Source organism: Mobula birostris, chromosome 8 (genome assembly GCF_030028105.1).
Source record: "Mobula birostris isolate sMobBir1 chromosome 8, sMobBir1.hap1, whole genome shotgun sequence".
NCBI classification, from domain to species: Eukaryota; Metazoa; Chordata; class Chondrichthyes; order Myliobatiformes; family Myliobatidae; genus Mobula; species Mobula birostris.
This window is the reverse complement of record NC_092377.1, coordinates 109,996,881-110,012,482: the sequence shown is the minus strand read 5'-3', so window position 1 is coordinate 110,012,482 and position 15,602 is coordinate 109,996,881. Positions and strand designations below refer to the sequence as shown.

The 15,602-nt window shown below is 44.1% G+C and overlaps 1 protein-coding gene across 2 annotated transcripts in view; it reads right to left on the bottom strand.

Moving 5' to 3' along the window:
* The window catches only part of ccr6a (chemokine (C-C motif) receptor 6a), a 55,546-nt gene extending 48,424 nt beyond the window's left edge, over positions 1–7,122 (bottom strand). For both annotated transcript variants that reach the window (XM_072265953.1, XM_072265954.1), the window contains exon 1: positions 7,043–7,122. The gene's annotated coding sequence lies outside the window, so the exon portion shown is untranslated. The remainder of the gene's footprint in view (positions 1–7,042) is intronic.
* Positions 7,123–15,602: the final 8,480 nt, after the last annotated feature.

The window sequence follows — 15,602 nt, the reverse complement described above, 5'->3', positions numbered from 1 at the left end:
AGCTTGTGACTCAGAGAATTAACAACAAAAGAAAGAAGTTAAATTTGAAAGCAAGAATGAAGACTTTACATTTTCAGAGCTTAAGCAATGGCAGTGGTGAACAGATTTGGTGGAGTCTATTTTTATTTCAGATTCCCAGTAACTGCAGTATTTTGCTTTTGGAATACCAATACAGTACTTACACACCAGAGTAGCGTGTCTTCAGTAGTATTGTGTGTTATTGCTTTGTGTTGTGTTGCTCTGAATTCTGAAGCTCCGAGTAAGATTTGGCTGACTATTAGAGATGCAAGTAGTTTTAAACACAATTAAGTGTAGGAATTATCTCTTGCTTAGGGGATGCCCTGCAATAAGTGCACAGCACAATACCAGTTCGCATAACACTTTGCAGGTTCAATTCCTACCGCAGCGTGTAAGGAGTTTGTACAAGTTCAGGATCAAGTTCCAGTTTCACTTTCCTTCAACCACACACATGTAACATCTAAATGAGACAGTAATCCTCTGGGGCCAACGTGCTAAACACAACACATGCAGTTATACACAGCACACAACACATATAGTTACAACAGCGCATACGGTCACAAAGAATAATATCAGCGCAAGTCCCTGAGTGACAATCAATGCGGTACGTTCTCCATGTGGCTGCATCCATTCCTTCTGGGTGCTCCAGTTTCCAAAGTGATACGGGTTAGGGTTAGTGAGTTATGAGCATGCTGTGTTGGTGCCGGAGGCATGGCAACACTTGCGGGCTGCCCCCCAGCACATCCTCAGACTGCATTGGTCATTGGCGCAAATGACGTATCTCACCGTATTGTTTCAACGTTTTGACGCATATGTGACAAATAAAGCTTATCAGTCTCTTTAAGTCGGAAAGTAAGTACTTCTGAGAAGATATAACGTTGTAAAGCGAGAGAGCGTTGACTAACAATATAGCTCCTACACAAACAAACAACTGATAATTTCATCAGTTTCCGTCCTCATACCAAGGGCATGCAGGTTGGTGGGCTTATTTAGCCGCTTTAAATTGCCACTGGGGTGTAGCTCAGTGCTAGAATCAGGGGGAGGTGATGAGAATTATGGTTCATGCATGTATACAGTGATTGTCAGTGAGGAGATGCTGGCCAAAGCACCTGCTTCTATATTATTTGACCCTAAGACTTCATGACCTGCAATGTGGGACTCCCAGATGTGATTAGACCTCACATAAAATGCAATCACTTCTCCTAAAAAAGAACGGGAATCAGGTTGAACATTTCTGGTCAAAGACTGGGAGGAACTGGGAAGAAGACAGGGGACCTTGTTAAGCTACAGGGAGAATGGGAATGGGTGGATGTCTACCTGAGGGTAAAATTGGGGTGACATGAGGATAAGATGTGAAAAAAAAGCTGTGTGATAAATGAGTGAATGGGAGCAGATAGAGAGTGAGAATGTAGACAAAAGAAAATAGAAATTGCAAAATGCAGAGGGGGCAAATTCAGCAGGTTAGGGAAAGCATGTCCTTCATTCCCAGAGAGAAGAATGGGGAAGAGCAACCAAGCTAGGACAATATCATAGATGGATGACTGATTCAGACGGGGAAATCAAGTGACACCAATTTTTTCCAACATTTTCTGTTCTTATTGTAGATTTCCAGCATCTGCAAGGACTTGCATGATTTTTCACCACAGCTTAGTACACCTATTACAGTTTCCGCAACATGGTGAGAGGAATATTTAATAAAGACAACAGGAGTATTTAGTCGATGATATTTCTATTATCTCAAAATGTGGTTGCAATTGATGCTGAAGATAATCTTTAGATAATCTTAAGTTTAACCATATGCTTTTGAGACATGCAGTGTGTACATTGGTTTGGATGCCACGTAACTAAGAGCCTTGCTTCTTCAGGTTCCCTTGTTCTGCTCTACATTTATCTTTACAACTGGAAGTGTATTTCCACAAATCCTTCCTCCTCCAGAGACTGAGTTATTGAGTTTTCCAACGCATATTCCAGAGCCCACACGCTTCAGGCTGGGAATCTTGAATGTGCTTCACCTTCCAATCAGTCGGCAAATTAAAAACCTACTGTATTCACCAAGTCCGACCCATTCCCAAGCAATAAAACATACCACAACGTACCACCTCATTGCACTTTGAACATAGCCAAAGTTTGTGTCTTTGCATTATGACCTTGTTTGGATGGTTATTTCAAATGTACAATACATGTTATTTCTGGTAACATTCCAAATTCACTTTTTTAAACCATTTTTTGGTACATATTCCTATATCCATTTTCTTAAATACCATATCTTTTGGTTAAATCCGAAACAAGAGAAAGCCTGCAGATGCTGGAAATCCAGAACAACACATACAGAATGCTGGGGTAAATTCAGAGCAACACAGGCAGAATGCTGAATCAAATCCAGAGCAAGACATACAGAATGCTGCGGGGACAGAATGCTGAATCAAATCCAGAGCAACACAGGCAGAATGTTGAATCAAATCCAGAGCAACACATGCCAAATGCTGAATCAAATCCAGAGGAACACATACAGAATGCTGGGGTAAATCCAGATGAACACAGGCAGAATGCTGAATCAAATTCAGAGCAACACAGGCAGAATGCTAAATCAAATCCAGAGGAACACATACAGAATGCTGGAGCAAATCCAGAGCAACACATACAGAATGCTGGAGTAAACCCAAAGGAACACATACAGAATGCGGAATCAAATCCAGAGGAACGCATGCAGAATGCTAGGGTAAATCCAGAGGAACACAGGCAGAATACTGAATCAAATCCAGAGGAACACATACAGAATGCGGAATCAAATCCAGAGGAATGCATGCAGAATGCTAGGGTAAATCCAGAGGAACACAGGCAGAATGCTGAATCAAATCCAGAGGAACACATACAGAATGCTGGGGTAAATCCAGAGGAACACAGGCAGAATGCTGAATCAAATCCAGAGCAAGACATACAGAATGCTGCGGGGGCAGAATGCTGAATCAAATCCAGAGCAACACAGGCAGAATGCTGAATCAAATCCAGAGCAACACATGCCAAATGCTGAATCAAATCCAGAGGAACACATACAGAATGCTGGGGTAAATCCAGAGGAACACAGGCAGAATGCTGAATCAAATTCAGAGCAACACAGGCAGAATGCTAAATCAAATCCAGAGGAACACATACAGAATGCTGGAGCAAATCCAGAGCAACACATACAGAATGCTGGAGTAAACCCAAAGGAACACATACAGAATGCGGAATCAAATCCAGAGGAACGCATGCAGAATGCTAGGGTAAATCCAGAGGAACACAGGCAGAATACTGAATCAAATCCAGAGGAACACATACAGAATGCGGAATCAAATCCAGAGGAATGCATGCAGAATGCTAGGGTAAATCCAGAGGAACACAGGCAGAATGCTGAATCAAATCCAGAGGAACACATACAGAATGCTGGGGTAAATCCAGAGGAACACAGGCAGAATGCTGAATCAAATCCAGAGCAAGACATACAGAATGCTGCGGGGGCAGAATGCTGAATCAAATCCAGAGCAACACAGGCAGAATGCTGAATCAAATCCAGAGCAACACATGCCAAATGCTGAATCAAATCCAGAGGAACACATACAGAATGCTGGGGTAAATCCAGAGGAACACAGGCAGAATGCTGAATCAAATCCAGAGCAACACATACAGAATGCTAGTGGAACTCAGCAGGTCAGGTAGCATCCATGGAAATGAATAAACAGTCAGCGTTCTAGGCCATGACCTTTATTCAGGACTGGAAAGGAAGGGGAAAGACACCAGGATAAAAAGGTAGTGGAGGGGAAGGAAGATGGCTAGAAGGTGATCGGTGAAGTCAGGTGGTGGAAAAGATACAGTGCTGCAGAGGAAGGAATCTGATTGGAGAAGAGAGTGGACCATAGGAGAAAAGGAAGGAGGAGGGGACTCCAGGGGAAGATGATAGGCAGTTTTTTTCTGTTGCTAGCTTTTAATATTCAGATAAACGAACAAAAGGAGATTCATTCTTTCTTGACTGGAAAGTTTAATACTTTTCAGTAGTTCCTCATAACTCACCCATTATAAATATTGAATCATGATCAGAAATCCTCTGGCTTCTAGTAAGTCTTAGAGTAACTTTCAACTGTGCTACTTGCAACATTGACCTCCAGTTTGACCTTAAGCTTTTTCATTCACGTTCGGGACCTAGTGTTCAGTGATTGCTGGGTCCTTAGAGTTATTGCCGAGAATCAACGCCCAAAGGACGAAACATGAGTCCGGAAGTCAAGGCCCATTGGTCAGAGCCCCGAGTCTATGGATCTCTGTGTATCAACTGGGGATGTGGAAGTCCAAGTCCACTAGAAACTGGAGGCCTGTCCTAGGCTTAGAAGGCTGTGTGTGTGTGTGGTGGGAGGGAGGAATGAGGCTTGTTTCACTGCTGTTGTTTTGTTGCTTGGTGTATTCTGTTTTGTTGCATTCTGTGTTATTTCACTAAGCACTGTGAACATGCTATGTCGGTGCTGGAATGTGTGGTGACACTTGCGGGGTGCCTCCAGCACATCCTCAGGTGCATTGGTTGCTAACACAAATGATGCCTTCCATTGTATGTTTCAATGTATACAGTATGTGGTACATTAAATTGAATCTTGAACCCTGAAGCTGTGGATCCAGTATGATATCCACTCTGTTACCATCTCCTGGCCCAACCTAAAGACTTTATCTTTGCCTTTACAGTCTCTAGGTCTGCTGTTTACACCTGGTGCCTTTGTAATTGTGCATTTAGCTAACAGTGTAAGTCCTAGTGTAGGACCCCAACCCCAAACTTTGCCTCTTAGATGTTGCCTGATGTGCTGCCACTTGCTTCTACACTATCTTAATTCCACAAAGTCTGCCCCTCTGTCCAAGCCAACCTGCACACAGCATGTCTCAAAGACTTACGATTCCTCCGTCAGCCTTTGTCCTCCCTGACCTCACTGCCTCCCAATTACGTCACACCGCACCTTTAATATTCTCATCCTTATGCTCAAACCCTTCTGTACCCTCTTCCCTGCCACCTTCCAACATAGATAGCGTTGCAGAGCACTGCAGCTCAGAAGCGGGTCCTTCAGCCATCTTGTCCATGCCGAACGGTTATTTTGCCTACTCCTATTGACCTGCACTTGGATCAAAGTTCTCCATACCCTCCCATCTATGTACTTTTCCAAAGTTCTCTTAGATATTGCAGCTGAACCTGCATCCACCACTTCTGATGGAAGCTCATTCCACACTCACAACATCCTCTGAGTGAAGACCTTCACTCTCAAGTTCTCCTTAAATATTTCATCTTTCACCTTTAACCTATGACCTTGAGTTTAGGTCTCACCGGTCCACATTGGAAAAAGCCTGCTTGCATTTACCCTATCGATACCCTTCATCATTTTGTATATCTCGATCAAATCTCCCGTCATTCTTCTATGAACTGCAGAAAAAAAATGACCTACGGCATTCCACCTGTCCCTGTAACTCAGGTCTTCAAGTCCCAACCACATATTCATAAGCTTTCTCTGTACCCTTTCAATTTTATTGAAAGTGGCGCAGCCACTTCGGTGATGATGTCTGTTATCTGTCAAGTAGGGGACCGTGCACAATTCTGATTTGATTGAGACAGACGTGAGAGCAAAGGGGAACATCTGGAAAACTTCTGAAATGTCCGCTTCACTGTCGCTGCTACTGTGTGGTAACCTGAATCTCCGGAGCTGAAGTCCCCGAAATCCTCGGCTTTGCGTGTTTCAGTTGCCGGGGAGAGGTCGAAGGCGCTTGGGAGGCTGTATCGGAGAGGCTGGTCAGAAGCTCGAAGTCTTCGGATGGATGGACTCAGTGTCGGCTGTGGTCGGCTGCTTCCAAGGTATCGGCAAGTTGACGGTGCCTGGAGGTTTATGGCAGGGAGTTTCTCCCTTTTGCCGCCTGCTATCGGGGACTTGGGAGTCAATCAACTCAGGACTTTGAGACTTTTTTTTTACTGTGCCCATGGTCTGTTCTTCATCAAATTATGCACTGTGTTATAATTATGTGGTTCTGTCAGTGTTAGTCTTTGGTCTGTCCTGTTTTCTGTGATATCACTCCGGAGAAACATTGTATCATTTCTTAATGCGTGTATGCATTTCTAAATGACAATAGAATCCCTATTTATCCTCCTTCCCATTTGGGGCTTTATCTTAACTGCTCTGGTCTAAAGGTGAGAAACCTCCTCCCTGAAAAGCTTTGAGCCTTTAATTCCTCTAAACTAATCCCTCCTCCACCTCCGTATTGTCTGAGGCTGCAGTGAAGATATAATAATTCAGAAGTGTGCATAAATTAGCTCTGTTTTAGAGTTCGATCCTCCGACAATGAAATTGCAGAACATGCCCACTGAGATGGTTCATAGCAAATACTAACACATAGGATTTCAGACCAAAACTGAGGACAAGCATAAACCCATAAAAAAAACACAACTATATTTTCTACCGACCAGTCAATGCCCTACGTAGATTGAAAAACAATGTTTCTGGAATATAGAAAGTAAGAAAGTAGTGATTTATTTCAGCCACAGTCTCGGTGGTTAAACTGTAAATCAGCACTTAGGTTAAACTGGGACCCGACGTGGCAAGCCATATGGAGTGTTTCAGGAAAAAGTGCACAATACAAGTTTGCTCAAGAATGAAGATAATTCCCCAGTAACCATTTATTTCTAGAACAAACTGTCAGCACTTGATCCTTGTCCACACTCCATAATAATCTCATTTGCTTCCCACTACCAACAAATCAAAACACTTTGCAAGATTCAGTCACCTAACGCAAATTGGTTTAGGTTTAAATCGTCACTCTATACTGCTACTGTTAATATAACAGACCTGCTATTATTTTTTCCATTTTGTGGGTCATCTTTTCATCTTCAAAAGTGATTTCTATAGGAGTCTGCTACCCATTCTACGTACAGTGAGCTGGTCTATTGCAATGGCTTCAGCAGCCCTCCCTGTGTCCTAGTTTTGACCTTCACTGAACAGAGTGCAGTGAGACAGGAGTTAAATGGACTCACCTCACAGGCACTTCACAAGCTTCAGTGTCAATCCCCTGAAAGATCCGCTCAGCAGGCTGGCAACGCTGCGATCTAAACTCTAGTCAGGGCAACAGGAAACATAACACCTCTGTTTCATTTACTGGTGTGGTTACCCAACCTCCCCATGTGTCAGCAACAAAAGAAAACAGCGGTCAGTAAATTACACAAGCGGTTCAGCAGATGCTGGAAATCCAGCACAACACACACAAGATGCTGCAGGGACTCGGCAGGTCGGGCAGCATCTATGGAGAGGAATAGAGAGTTGATATTTCAGGCTCCAAGTCAGCAGTGTCTTTGGGGAGAGCAGATTTCATCCTGGAGTCTAATTCCCAAAGACCTTAAAATAAATTCTCCTTGCTTCCTTTATTAAGACCTTTGGTCATCAGTTTCATTTGCATTAGGATAGAGTTTACACACTGGTTGTTTGTCAGTCTTTATGGTGTGTAGTTCTTCATTGATTCCATTGTACCTCTGTGTTCTACTGTGAATGCCTGCAAGAAAATTAGTCTCAATGTTGTATATGGTGCTGAATCAGAATCAGGTTTAATATCATTGGCATATGTCATGAAATTTGTTGTCTATGTACATAATAATAGGATTACAGTATATGTGTGTGTGTGTCTGTGTGTGTGTCTGTGTGTGTGTGTGTGTGTCTGTGTCCGTGTGTGTGTGTGTCTGTGTGTGTGTGTCTGTGTGTGTGTGTGTGTGTGTCTGTGTCTGTGTGCGTGTCTGTGTGTGTGTGTGTGTCTGTGTCTGTGTGTGTGTGTGTCTGTGTGTGTGTGTGTCTGTGTGTGTGTGTGTGTGTGTGTCTGTGTGTATGTATTAAATAGTTAAATTAAGCAAGTAGTGCAAAAATAGAAATGGAAAGTATTGAGGTGGTGTTCATGGGTTCAACATCCATTCAGGAATTGGATGGCAGAGGGGAAGAAGCTGTTTCTGAATCGCTGAGTGTGTGCCTTCAGGCTTCTGTAGATATACAGCACTTTGAACTTTGACTATAGACCTAATGGGAGCAAATGGGATTGCTGCAGATATTGTGGACGGAAGGGATGTTGCAGGACGAATAGCCTGGATCCGTAGTGTACACCTCTATGGCTCAATAGTTAGAAATAGATGCAGGGAAAGAATGGCTCTTTAGCAAACTGTTATCCTTGGGCTGTTGTGCAGGTAAAGACTGTCACAACTTTTAGGAGACACAAGAGACCGCAGATGTTGGAATCTGGACAAACAATCTGGTGGAGGACCTCAGGGGGCTGGGCAGCATTTGTGGGGGGAAAGGAATTGTAGACTTCTGGTATGAAATGTCCACAATTTCTCCCCTCCCTGCACCCCCCCCCCCGTAGAAACTGCTCAATCCTCTGAGTCCAGCATTTAAAATGCATGTAGACAGCCCTTGTATCACCAAGGCAAAAAAAATCTAATTAAGATCTCCCCCAACTGTTTCAGCTCTGTGCATAGATGTCAATGCTGATCTTCAAGTAGATCAATTTTGTCCCTTGCTAGCCTTCTATTTCTAACACATCTGTAGAAGCCCTTTGGATTCTCCTTCACCTTGCCTGCTAGAGCAAGCTCATACCTTCTTTTATCTCTCCTGATTTCCCTCTTAAGCGTTCTCTTTCATTTATACTCCTCAGGTGCATCATACCTGCTACGCACTCCTTCTTCTTAACCAGGTCTTCGCAATCTCTTGAAGACCAAGGTCCCCTAAACCTTTTAGCCTTGCCTCTTATTCTGACAGGAACATACAAACTCTGCTCTCTCATGTTTCAAGGCCTCCTAATTACCTAGCAGCCCTTTGCCAGAAAACAACCTATCCCAATCCATACTTGATAGATCCTTTCCGATGCCATCTAATTTAGACTTTCTGCAATTTAGAACCTCAATCCCAGGACTAAACTTATCCTTCTCTGTAATTATCTCCAAGAGCCCATGGTATTACATGAAAGATAATAGCATGGATAGAAAATTTGCTGACTGAAATGAGGCAAAAAGTGGGAATAAAGGGGACCTATTCTGGTTGGCTGCTGGTGACTAGTGGTGTTCTACAGGGGTTGGTGTTGGGACCGCTTCTTTTCATGTTATATGTCAATGATTTGAATGATGGAATTAATGGCTTTGTGGCCAAGTTTTCAGATGATCCGAAAAAAGGTGGAGGTGGCGTTGAGGAAGTAGGGAGTCTGCAGGAGAATTTAGACAGATGACGAGAACGGGCAAAGAACTGGCAGATGGAATATAGTGTAGGGAAGTGTATGGTCATGCACTTTGGTAGAAGGTACAAAGGCGTAGACTATTTCTTAAGTGGAGAACAAATTCAGAAATCAGAGGTACAAAGGGACTTGTGAGTACTTGTGCAGGATTCCCTAAAGGTTAACTTACAGGTTGAGTTGGTGGTAAGGAAGACGAATACAAGGAATGAAAGATTTAATATATGAGAAGCTTTTTATGGCTCTGGGCCTGTACTCAATGGAGCTTAAAAGAAAGAGGGGGATCTCACTGAAACCTATCGAAGGCCCAGATAGACTGGATGTGGAGAGGATGTTTCCTACAGTGGGGAAATCTAGACCAGCGTGCACACACTCGAAATAGAGGGACGTCCCTTTAGGACAGAGATGAGGAGGAATTTCTTTAACCAGAGGGTGATGAATTTCTGAAATGTAAAGCAATGGACAACTGTGGAGGCCAAATTATTGGATATATTTAAAGTGAAGGTTGATTAGTCAGGGCATCAAGGGTTACGGGGCAAAGGAGGGAGAATGGGGTTGAGAGGGATAATAAATTAACTATGATAGAATGGAAGAACATACTCAATGGGCTGAATGGCTTAATTCTGCTCCTATGTCTTATTGTCTTATGGTATTATTATCTTGAAACTAATGGAATTGTGATCACAAGATCCAAAGTGTTCCCCTACTCACACTCCTGTCACCTGCCCTGTCTGGGTCTGAATAGGAGATCCATTATCATAGTCTCTCCGTTTGGGACTTCTACATATTGATTTAGGAAATTTTCCTAAACACATTTGATGAACTCTATCTCATCCAGCCCTTTTATAGTAGAGGAGTCCCGGTCAATATGTGGAAAGTTAACATCACCTGCTATCACCTTATTTTCCTTGCAACTGTCTGCTACCTCTCTACAAATTTGTTCCTTTAAACCCTGCTGGATATTTGGTGGTCTATAATATAATCCCATTAATGTAATCATCCCTTTGAATTCCTCAGTTCCACCCAAGTTGCTCTTATAGATGAGCTCTCTTGTCTGCCCTGTCTCAGCACTGTTGTGACATTTTCCCTGACGTATAATGCCCTTTAATCTTCCCCTTAAATCACTTCTGCTCTAACATGTCTAAAACAACTGAATCTTGGAGTACTGAGCAGCCAGTCCTGCCCCCCCTGCATCCAAGTCTCACTAATGGCTACAATGTCATAATTCCACATGCTGATCCATGTTTTGAACTCATTCACCTTGCCTTCGATACTCCTCTCATTGAAATAGATGCAACTCAGAACATCTTTCATGCTCAACCTTTCAATTTGTTTGTTTATATGTCTGCTTAACAACATCTTTCCCCACTACCAATCCACTATCTGCCCTGGCACTCTGGTTCCCAACCCCCTGCAACTCTGGTTTAAAACAGAGTAGCACGAGCAAACCTTCCTACAAAGATTTCAGTCCCGCTCCAGTTCAGGTGCAAACTGTCCCTTCTGTACAGGTCCCACCTTCCCTGGAAGAGAGCCCAATGATCCAAAAATCTGAAGCCCTCCTTCCCACACCAACCCCTTAGCCATGTATTACTTTTTAAAATTTTAGCCTCACTGGAATGTTACATGGATAGCAATCCTGAGATCAGCACCCTGCAGGTTTTGTCCTTTTGTCCTTTAACTTAACTCCTAACTCCCTGAAATCAACTTGCAGGACCTCGTCACACTTTCTGCCTATGTCATTGGTACCAAAATGGACCATGGTTTCAGACTGCTCACCCTCCCACTAAAGAAAGTTATTGCCTCGACCTAAGACGGCCCTGACCGAGGCACTTGGAAGGCAACATACCATCCAGGAATCTAATTCTCAGCCACAGAACATCCTGTTTGTTCCCCTAACCAATGAACACCCAATCACTGCAGCACACCTCTTCTCCCTCCCTTTCCCTTCCAAGTCGCAGAGACAGGCTCAGTGCCAAAGATCTGAGCGCTGTGGCTTTCCTCTGTTAAGTCACCCCCCCCACCACAGTATCCAAAGGGATATACCTGTTGTTGAGAGGAACGACTACAGGATTACTCTGCAGTGGCTGCCTATCCCCTTTCCCCTCCTGACGATCACCCGATCGACCCGTGTCCTGATCTTTGGTATAACTAACTCTCTGTATGACCTGTCAACCATCCCGAATGTTCTGGAGTTTCAGTTCCCTAACGTGATCTGTAAGAATGCTGTCAGAGCTGAGTTTGCACATCCCTCCCGTGACTGCATGACCTTACTCTGGGGGCTCCAGTTTCTTCCCATGTCCCAAAGGCACACAGGTTTGCTGCTGTAAATTGTCCCTGGTGTGCGTGGGATCAAAGGGAGTTGCTGGACACGTGGAGAGGACATTTTTACTTCACTTAATAGAGATACAGCACAGAACCAGTCCCTAAAGCCCATCGTCCTCACTGACCGTCAGCCACACGACACGGTGCGTAACCGTGAGCGCGTCACTTCGTAGTGTCAGTGATCACTGTCCAGGATTCAATTCGCACCGCTGCTTGTACCCGTGTTTCCTCTGGGTGAACCAGTCTCCTCCCACAGTCCAAAGACGTACGAGAGTTGCAGTACCCAGCACAATCCTTACTGATTTCATTTGATGCATCGCATGCATAAGTTTTGATGTACTTGTGACAAACAAAGCTAATCTTTATCTTTAACACCATAAGATATAGGAACAGAATTAGGCCATTCAGCCCATCAAGTCATTTCTGCTTATCCGTCATGGCTGATATATTATCCTTCTCAATCCTGCCTTCTCAACTTCTGCCTTCTCCCTGTAATCTTTGGCACCCTTGCTAATCAAGAAGCTATCAACCTCCACTTTAAATATACTCAGTGACTTGGCCTCCATAATCACCTGTGGCAATTCACTGTCCTCTGGCAAAAGAAATTCCTCCTCGTCTCTGTTCTAAATGGATGTCACTCTATTCTGAGGCTGTGCCCGCTGGTCCTAGACTCCTCCACTATAGGAAACATCCTCTCTCTATCCAGGCCTTTCAATATTAGATGGGTTTTAATGAGATTCTTCCACCTCCCCACCCCATTCTTTCTTTTAAACTCCAGCGAGTACAGCCCCACGGCCTTCAAACACTCCTCATGCATTAACCCTTTCATTCCCGGGATCATTCTTCTGAACCTCCTCTGGATGGACCGTCTCCCACTCCCAACACATCTTTTCTTAGATAAGGGGCCCAAAACTGCTCACAATACTCCAAGTGCAGTCTGACCAATGCCTTATAAAGCCTCAGCATTACATTCTTCAAGTGACAGTGAAGGGGCAGAGGACAGGTTGATCAAACTCCCAAACAACATCACATATATGCAAGAGGGTCATGCTTTATGACATGGAGTATGGGAGAGGACTACATAGTTGGATGGAACCACCTTACAGTGACTGCTCTAAACAACTGCCCAGTGAAATCCGGACCATCTGCTGTCTACACTGGTGTGTGCAAGGAGCCTATCACTGAAGCCATCAGTACAAATTTAGTTCTAAGACTGGTAATTGTCCCAGGCTGGGAGATGGACCCAGCCCCAGAGTGATGGGTGGATTAACACTGCCTGGGTCTGACCTATTCTACTCAGATCCACTGAACGACAGCACCTACAACACTCTTGATCTCACCTCGGAGTTCTGAGTGAAGCCCAGCCCAAAACTATTATTATGCCAAAACACATTTTATTCATTGAATTTGTAAAAGTGCATCACAAACTACACTATCAGAATGCTGCAGTTTACTTTCGTGGAATGCAGATAATTAGGTTAAATGCAATGTACTGTATGGTGTTCAAAGGTGCTTTTCTCTCATAGAATACAGTACCAGAAGATCCCATTCAAAGCGATCCTGCTGGCTAGAACGCAAGCAATTAAAATTATTTTGCTTCCCAACTGTTGGCCCGTGGTGTGTTGCCTGCCCTGATGAAGGGTCTCGGCCCATAACGTCGACTGTTTATTGCTGTCCATAGATGCCGCCTGACTTGCTGAGCTCTTCTAGTGTGTGCATTGCTCTAGATTTCCAGCAGCTTGGAGGTTACCGACGTTCACTTGCCTCCTGCTGTCTCTGCATGTTCCCTGACCAAGGAGACACTTGACATACTAAGAAAAGAAGATAAAACTGTGGCCTTTGCCATTGAGTAGGGAGAGGTGCTGAGGCAGGGATTCTGCAGAATAACTTGGGCACGTTGGCAGAGCAGATGGAACACAGTGTAGAGATGTGCAGAGCATTTTCTAAATGGAGAGTGAATTCAAGACTTGAAGGTGTAAATAGATCTGAGAGTCCACATTCAGATTAACTGGCAGGTTGAGGCAGTGACAAGGAAAGCAAATGCAATATTGGCATTCTTTTTGAAAGGACTGGAATATATGAGGAAGGATGTATTACTGAGGTTTTATAAGGCATTGGTCAGCCCTCAAGTGGAATATTGTGAGCAATTTTGCACCCTATATCTAAGGAAGATTGTGATGGCCCTTGAGAGGGTTAACGGGAGGTTCACAGGAATTATCCTGGGAATGGAAGTCTTCACATTTGAAGGGAATTTGATAGCTCTAGGCTCATCTTTGAAAGTATTACTAAGATTGTTGGGGGGGGGGTCTCCTTAAAACCTTCCAGATGCTGGAAGGCCTGGATAGAGTGGATGTGGAGAGTATGTTAGACCTAAAGAGTGTAGGTCCAATGACACAGCCTCAAAATAAAGAGATGTATCTTCAGAACTGAGATGAAGAAGAACTTGTTTAACCAGAGGGTGATGAAGCTGTTGTCACAAAGAGCTGTGGAGGACAAGCCATTGGGAGTATTTGAGGCCAAGATAGCTTCTTGACTGGTGAAGGGGTGAGAAGGCAAGAGAATAGAACTAAAAAGTCAGATTAGCTATGACTGAATGGCGAGCAGACTCAGTGGGCCAAATGACCTCATTCTACTCCTGTGTTTACCGTCTTACGAATTTTGGCAGAGATTGCTGCGAGCTTCAGCCCATTGTAGGCCTGGACCTTGGATCTTGCCTGTCTGAACCAATCATTTGTGGAGAGTTCCTTCCACTGAGAAAAAGCACCAATTTAAAGAACTGAAACTACCTATGGCTTTCGTAGGGGCTGAGAATACACAGCACAGCTAAATGCAGCATACCCACAGCAAACTGCCTGGCTCAGAATGCAACATTTTATGCTAATTGCACAAACCTGGTAAGATTCTGAACAACAAAGATAGAATTATGGAGTTTGAGTCAGAACTTTTCTCCTCTACAAAATATTACATTTCTGAAGGGCCCAGCTGTTCCCTTTACTCAAGAGCTAATATTTAAACCTAGCACATTCACTCAATCCCAATCTATGGTCAACCAAAGTAAAAATCAGAGAGAGGTAGAGACAGGCAGTACCCATGGAACATCGAACATTGATTACGGGCATGGCACAGAACGTGGACCGTTCGGTGGAACAGCAGTTAGCATGATGATATTACAGCACCAGCAACCCAGGTTCAGTTCTCGCCGCTGTCTATAAGGAGTTTGTATGTTCTCCCTGTGACTGTGTGGGTTTCCGCCAAGTTCTCTGGTTTCCTCCTACATCCCAAAGACGCAAGGGTTGGCGGGATAATTGGGCACATGGCTGTATCTCGGCGGCACAGACTCATTGGGCCAAAAGGGCCTGTTGCTGCCCTGAGTCTCCAAATATCATTTTTAAAAAGGACATAGAACAGTGTAGCTCAGTATAAGGCCTTCAGACTGTTATGTTGTGTCGACCTTTAAACCTACTCCACAGTTAATCAAACCCTTCCCTCCCACAAAGCCCCACGTGTATCGATGGAGATGTGGAATGGTGAAGGAGGCTGAGGCCCTTCATCAGAACAGGGGGAGATGTGCACATGGACCAAACTACACCTGTCTCTGTGTGGGATGTGGGGATCAGTTGCTGTTTCTGTACTCCTCTGCACACTCCACCAACTCATTCTCAGCTGCATTGCATTTCCTCCTGTATTCCTACAGAGCTGAAGTGTCAGCACTTCTTGCTGCCTCTCTGCTCCCCTGCAGTCAGCTGATTGTGAGGATCTGACCTTCAGGTGCGGGTGACTTCCTGCTGGATGTGGTGCCTTCTGAACAGCAGCTTTAATCAGAGGGTAAAATCAACACACAAACAGACGTGCACATTGATAATAAATTCACTTTGAACTCTGTACTTTGTGGGGCTGAACAGCCTACTCGTTCAGAATCAGAACCAGAAGCAGGTTTGTTATCACTCAGCTGCCTTCTATATCTAATAAACTGGCCACTGGATGTGTGTTCATGGCCTTCTTCTGTAGCCCAT